Raw genomic sequence first — 7,874 nt, forward strand, 5'->3', positions numbered from 1 at the left:
AAACGCAGTGAACTGCAGCGAGGACTGCGCCTGCGCGTTCGAGTGCGTGTCAGACAGGGGGCTTTTTTTTCCCTCGGTACAACACCGGTGTTACAGTGGATTCGGCGACCTTGCGAAACGGTGTTCGAGTTGGCACGTCCGTAAGGAGACATTTGTAAAAGTATCAACATAAGGACCAACATTTTAAACCTGCACCTCAACAGGAAGTGGACTTTTTCAGTTCTTTGTGTTTTATACTTCAAAATAAAACAAAACATTTTTTTATGAGAAACATTGGCATGTTTTGTTGAATTATGAGCCAAAATGTTCTCATGGGTAAAAAAATTCGAAATTCAAAGTTGTACAAATCAACCTCAAAATCCAACATGGCTACCACACATTTCCTTTTTGTTAACAGCAAAAATCTGAATATTGACTTTGCCCTCTGCAATTATGTTGTCTTGCCCAAAGTAGCGTCACACCCAAATTAAATATACATACTGTGCCACCCTAACGTTTTTACTGGCCCTGTCCAAACAACCCCTTCGCTGCTGACATCAAAATACTGACCAGGAGCACAAGCATGAAATGTGACGTGAAAAAGAAATAGTTATTGTTTATTTTTTCCACTTGAAACTTGAAATAAATAAGAATATTGTATTACCTTTTGTGACAAAGTACAATAGCGATGATAATATTTCTTCATAGTACAGGACAGACAGACAGACAGACAGATAGACAGATAGATAGATAGATAGATAGATAGATAGATAGATAGATAGATAGATAGATAGATAGATAGATAGATAGATAGATAGATAGATAGATAGATAGATAGATAGATAGATAGATAGATAGATAGATAGATAGATAGATAGATAGATAGATAGATAGATAGATAGATAGATAGATAGATAGATAGATAGATAGATAGATAGATAGATAGATAGATAGATAGATAGATAGATAGATAGATCCTATGTGCCTAACTGAGCATTTGGGGCTTAGAATATAAAGTCTTGTCGCCCCCTAGTGGTAGATCGGCCAGCCTTCGCTTTTGAAAGCAGAAGGAATGAAGAGTTTTCTACCGTGAGCTTCAGTTTTGCTTTGGGTGTGTTTTACTGGTATTTTTTACAGTGACTTACATTTCTTCTTTTTTTTAAATACTGTGAATTTTGTGTTCTGTTTCTTTTCTTTTCCTTTCTTTTCTTTTTGAACTGGTCAGTTGTAATTGTAATCAACATTGTTAGTTCAATTTATTAAGTAACTCACATGTCTTTTGTTACCACGCAGCTCTTATTATAAGCAGAATATTTTATTTTTTCTGTGAAGTTTTTGAGTTGAATACATTTTTTCCAAATAACAAATGGGTTGATTTTTTTTTTTAACTCAAACTCAGCTTTGCATATGCATTTTTTGTGCACTAGATGGCACCATCTACCAACATTGTGTTATCCTCCAATCTGCCGACATGTCCTGAATTAAATCTCGCAGCTCTCTTTCAACACCGTGGACAATGTAACCAACATACGGAGACATATTCACAATAAATGTGCCTTCCAGATTTAAAATGCTATGTTGTTTTGATTATTTAGCTCATTCATATTTAGCTTTTAGCTCCCATCTACAGTTTATTTTCCCACACCAAGTGGCACTCATGAGTGTGCAGGGAAGAAAATCCATGGCCGGGTAGTTCTATGTCTGCTTTCTACAGATAAGGAGTGCTGAATTTCCTCCAAAGGCCATTTGGAAATGGGTCACTCGAGGCACATTATCCGTCAAAAAAGAGGAACCGCGAGGCCACGAACATAGATTCACCTAATAAGGGCTTCTTTTTTTTTTCTTCTTTATTTTTACAAGTTAGGTTGCCTATAAATTTTCATGGAACCATGCAGATGTGAACAGAGTTCCCAGAGAAAATCCTCACTCTAGGGCAGATAAAATAAGGCGTATCAATAATGTACAAGTAAAAGGATCCTCGCCCAGAGTGAGTCTTCTTCAGACTGTCATATTTTCACACAACAAAACCAGAAGAATTGCTTTTGTGTACGATGTAAGAAAAAGGGCTGGGACTAGTAGTTTTGCTTGACTCCTGAACGCTGGTCTGTGGTATCTGGGGCACACAGAATACCTGAAGCTAGCAAATATGTTTTGCTGCAGGCATAGTTGTCACAGGATATAAATTTAGGTTAATGCTAGCTTGCTTCATCTGTTCAAAGCCAGTTTTGACGTTTTGGGGGTTATTGCCTAGTTGTATCCGAGTGTGAACTGTTAGGCTATTGGTTTGAGGTGAATTCGGAGGTAGTTGTCCAAGAACAGTATGGACAACTCAAGCTGAAGCTCTCACTGCATTAAGTTTTCACAGCGCCAAACTTTTTCCACAGCCTTATTCCAAATTGTATTAAATTAATCTCTTTCCTCGAAGTTCAACACACATATTAATCACTATGACAATGAGGAAATTGGTTTTTTCTTTAAGCGTTTTGCAAGTTTATTAAAAATAGAAAACCAAAAAAATTACATTTCCAATTCCAAATAACTCAATATCTGTCCTTACATACCATGAAGTATTAGCCAAAGCTAGTCCGCTTGGACTTCTGGATTGTGTCTTTGGTTGCTCGTCTAAGTTGATGTTAAGCAAGCTTCATTGTTGCCTGTATGGAAATCAGATCTTTGTCTTTTCCTTGCCTTCTGATATTCTCTTTAATGTATTTTTTGCTGTCATTGTCTTCTGCTTCTACTTAAACTACAGAAACTGCATTTGTGTATCAATCTTCAACCCTAATGACCTAATGTCCTTACACAGGTGTCCTGGGTCCAAGTCCCGGCACCTCAGTCATTTCCCTTCTCTCTTTGGCCTACTTCCTGTCTACCTACATATGAATAAAGAATATTAGTAAAAATAAAACAGTTTTTTTTAAAGAAGGTGTGGAAAACTAGCCAGGAGGAGGGCAATATACAGTTCTTTTTGTTGCATGGACATAGAAAAATAAATGGCTGTGCAATAAACAATTCAATAATATCTTTCTTTCTTACTTACAAGTCCAAGCACTGAATCCACTTGCTTTTCATTTTTGATTGCACTACATTGCATCAGGAAGAAATTACTAAAGAGGGAAGTCTTCCAACCCAATGTTTTATACTTTTGAAATCCCAGCAAAAAAAAGAAAATAGGGCACCAACAAAGGAAGCATGATCATAATGAACCAGCTGACCATGACTTCAACCCGAGTTTTACCCCCTTTTGTTCAAACTGACAAGAAAACAGTCAAGAAATTGTGCAAAAATGCATCACTTGAGTTCAAAGTAAATTGTAAGTGAAGGAATGAGAAGAGTGCAATGAGGCAGTGGCTCTCAAAGTGGGGTAAAACAGAGGCTCCTAAGAGGGATACTGTAGGAAAGTGCTAAAAAGATTGAGGTCGTCTTAATGTCTTTACTGACTCAAAGGTAAACCACTACTTGGTGTGCATAGGTTTAACTGTACACCCAAACTTCTGGGATGATTCTGAATTGGCTAACTGACCACGATTCCTGGTAGGACCTATTTGAATTGGTTGATGCCATTAGCCTGTTTTTTTTCCCCATTGCAAACCCAGTTGGGATTATTGTCCTGTTAAAGGGCATTATTATGTAAAATTAACTGTTTTGAGCTTTACATCATATTATAGTGTTATTCCCTCATCAAATACATACCTGCAGTGTTGCCTTGATTTTTTCGTGCACGTTTGAGAAATCCTTAAATCTCCCGTGGCAACCATTCATATGCGCAAAACACCTGGGTGGAACTAGCACCGCCTCGGAGGCCAAAGCTCATCTTCAAAGCCGCAGTTTCCAATCTTATCTTTGACCTTACAAAGCATCCGTCCACCGCAACTCCCCGACTCAGCTCCTTCAGACTAGCCAGCAGCAATTAGCAAACACCTGGTGGAACTGCTGAGCTCATTATGCAAGCGGCTTCACAGTGCAACTCTGGTGAAAAACATTGTTAAAGGGCTAATAGAGGAGACATGTTATGATGACTTCCTGAAGAGTGGGAATTTCTTAAAGAGACAGAGACTCAATTTTAGTGAGTTAAATTACAAAGTCAAATTTCTTCTAAGTCATGTTTGGCAGCATTTTTATAATAACTGAAGGTAGCATAGTTACTTGATCGTGCTATAAAATGGCACTATATGCCTGAAAAATACCTAATACTACCCTTCTAATTATCAATTAGGCAACAAAATAGTAAGATAATGTGAATTTATTTTCTATTTTTCAGGCTATATACTGATGCTGTTTCCATTAAGGAAGATATGGTCTTTCTTGGATATTTCATAACATTTTCAGCCAAAATAAGGTTGAGCTCATTGCAGTACTTCGCCTCCAGCTGTTAAAGATCTCTCAGTGGTCTAAGCTCTAATCAACCAATATGTATGTGCAAGACTTGCCTAACGGATGTGTAAATCTCATGTTGAAAAAGCGGCGTTTTAATGAAGAAGGCTCATAATACATTGCACCTCTGCTCTCTCTTGTGGTGTTTATGAGGTTTGAGAGATTATTAGTTTCGCAGCTTCTGGCCTCTTGTTTTTAGTAGGTCAACCACTCTTGCTCGTACAGGGAAGCGTCGTAGACTTTGTGTGCCACGCTGATCCGTTTAATATCCTGAAGGTATCATTAAATGAGCTCCGCAGCAGAGGTGTTTATTAGGCAGCCCACACCCAACACCACACGCCGTCATAGCGAGGCAGAAACAGGAGTATGGATTTCATGCCTGGGTGTGTGAGGCGGTATGACCTTCGGCGGGAGAACTCAGGGTGGCTGTGGGTTCGTGACTCGGTGTGAAAAACAGGATTTCGTGTGAACAGCGGCAGGTTAAGTTTAGCTCCTTTGCCGATCCCTCACACAGTGACGGCTGGCCCTGACACTTCCTATGAGCCTGGCTTTGTTTGATCCTGTCCCAGTGGCGCTCTTCATTGGACGAGACGGTGTCGCGCCACATCATTTGTCTGACAAGCAGACAAGCAGGGCACCTGCCTCATCAATATTTATACTGCCCCATGGGAAAGGCAAAGGTAGGAGAGAGGGGGGGGGCAATTTAAAACATTGTGTATGCATCAGTTGGACGAAACCTTGGCTGTGTGTAGGTCTTTCCTGTGCTTTAATATTTGAACACATTTTTGTGAGCAGCAGACTAAATACTGTAGCAGTGCTCTTACAGTTCACATGCTAGCATAGCTTCATGTAAGTTTTATTGTGGGGCCACCAGCAAGCATATAGCATCACTGCATAAAAGTGGTCAAATGTGAAATTCCACGAATAAAAAGTAAAATTAATTATTCAGCTTGGTAGATGTTTTTTTTTTCTAGAGTTAAAACAAAGAAAAGGGGCAAGACAACATAGTGTAACTGTTTTTTTTTTATTGTAAAGCTTTAAGTCTTACCCTTGCAGAAAAATCCAATGAAATTCACATGTTCTCATTTCTCCACATGTGATCAAGTACATTGTTCATGGGTTCCACATTGAATTCACATGTAATCATGTGATGGATTGAATTTGGTTATTTACCATTCAGAAGTACATTTACTCTTTTTGACGTTAAGAGGTTGTAATGCTTTGCCACCAGTTTGGGTTGAACATGTTAATGACTAGTCTGATTTGGCTGATGCAGTGGTCAAATGCAACCAGCAGGGGGAGCAAGACTTCCTCCTTAGATAATAATATACAGTGGAGCAGAAGCATCGTGTCCGGTGTTCTGTCAGATCAGCACACGCTTAGCACGAACTGACGGCTATATCTATCATTACCATATGATTTTATTTAATCAGCAACATAGAATCATGACGTAGATCGTCATACACTTTGCTATTAACAGCTGTGTGACATCCTGACTTAGCGGTTAAGTAAGTTAATGAGTTTTACATGGGCGTGTGTTGTAGTTGACTGCAGCTGCAGCTAGACCCTGCTTTAAATACACCTTGAAACAACGACAATGCATGTATATCTATCTAGTTATAATTGAAGACAATTTAATGATGTAATGACAATATTTTCGTCACAACTTTTCGCGTATGCTGAACTGACAGCTCCGCGACTGTCGGACTTCTTAATGCGCATGCGCAAGCATGGTACTCACTGCACGGTATGATAATCTAATAGAACACCGGTTCTCTTATTAAAATGTTCCTTCTTCAGGTATGAGTATATGTAAACACACCTGTGGGTTGTAAATTAGTTTATTAACTTTCAGAAAGCTTGTGAGGTTTTTTTTATGTTAACTCCGTTGTTAGCTCCATTGTTAGCGCCGCTGTTAGCTACCATACTGCTGTTTCAGGTTTGATATTACATAATGATAAGTTAGCTTATCATTATGTAAGCTAGCTTACATAATGATATACGCTGGAGCAGAAGCACTGTGTCCGACGCTTTTATTAAAATATTCCCCTTCTTCAGGGCGTTTACAATCACACATTTCACACATGTGGAAATAATATGTGAAGATGTGAATCTCGTGGCTTTCTACCATCAAGCGTTCAAATCCACACTTGATTTTCACAAGTGTAATTTATGGGATTTTTTAAAATATCAATTTCCACTGGTGCCCTTTGTAGTTTTTCTTTCATTTTTTCATTCAACCTTTTCATTTCATCATTGTCTGTTTCACTTGGTTTCAATTCTATTTTCTCCTGGTTTTGTTCAACTACGTGAGCTGGCAATCACTCTACTACTCACTAGAGGCAGTGTAGCATGTGTTAATTAAAAGATATTTACTCCATAAGGCCTTGGTCTGAATATCTGAAATGAAAAACTGCGGGTCTGTTGTAAAATGTCAAACTTCCAAACAGAAGTAAATATTGGCTCTACCTCCAGGTGCAGAAAACCCTGTGCTTTTACTTGACAGCTGAAGTGAACTTTTCTAAAGGTCAGAAGTCTATTCTCAGATAAATATGCAGCCATCCAAAAACATTCGTATCTATTTAAAATTTTGCTAAGCTGCAGTGAATTTTATTGGGGTTTGGTTTGACCCACAAACACAAAGTGGTGCATAACTATGAAGAAAAGGACTCATGGTTTTCTCATTTATTTTTTAAATAAAGAAGAAAATCACCCACACAACATGAAGCAACCTTATTTACTAATTAGGTAACTTCTCAAGGCAGTTAGTTTTATTTAAGGGTGTCAGGGTGAATTGGGGTCGAATATAACAGACACGTTTTTCATATTTTTATTTGTTAAACTTTTGAAACCATGTATCCTCACTAAAAAATATGAGGATACCACAAGATCTGTAAAATGAATTCACAACAGTCTGTTGAGTTTTTCTCTGCACCATGTCTCCCAATAAGTCAACATTTTCTTTTATAGCCAATGAGCTGGTAGATATTTAATCAGGTATTTTTTTGTTTCGTTTTTACGGAAAGTTAATTGGTGGGTAATTTGAAAAATGCTGTTCTACAATGAAAAATAAATATTGAGATAAACAGTATACAAAATCTCTCTCTCTTTTTTTTTTTTTTTTACTGAGGACCATTACTTGTGTAATCTTATGTTTGGTTTAAAAGAAAAAAAAAAAAACGAGGGTATTGAAATCTTCAATAAAACAATTATCAGAGATGTTAGCCTCAACTCGGAGAGCTACAGATGTTCATCATGAAACAGACAACAAAAAGCATAAAAAGTTTTAATTCACTCCATTTTGACAAGTATAATTAAAATGATTGCCAACAGTAAATACAGTGTAATGACCTGAAAATAGCTTGGTTACTAATGGTAACAGAAGCACTTCTCTTATTATATAACAGAGATAGACTTTCAGAATCTAAATATTTAACAAACTGATATAAACCAGAAAGTCTTACAGTTATAGCCTTCTGTCTACTGTAATACTGTAACACATATAGATACAATCTGAATAC

The sequence above is a fragment of the Xiphophorus maculatus genome, chromosome 19 (genome assembly GCF_002775205.1).
Source record: "Xiphophorus maculatus strain JP 163 A chromosome 19, X_maculatus-5.0-male, whole genome shotgun sequence".
NCBI lineage: Eukaryota > Metazoa > Chordata > Actinopteri > Cyprinodontiformes > Poeciliidae > Xiphophorus > Xiphophorus maculatus.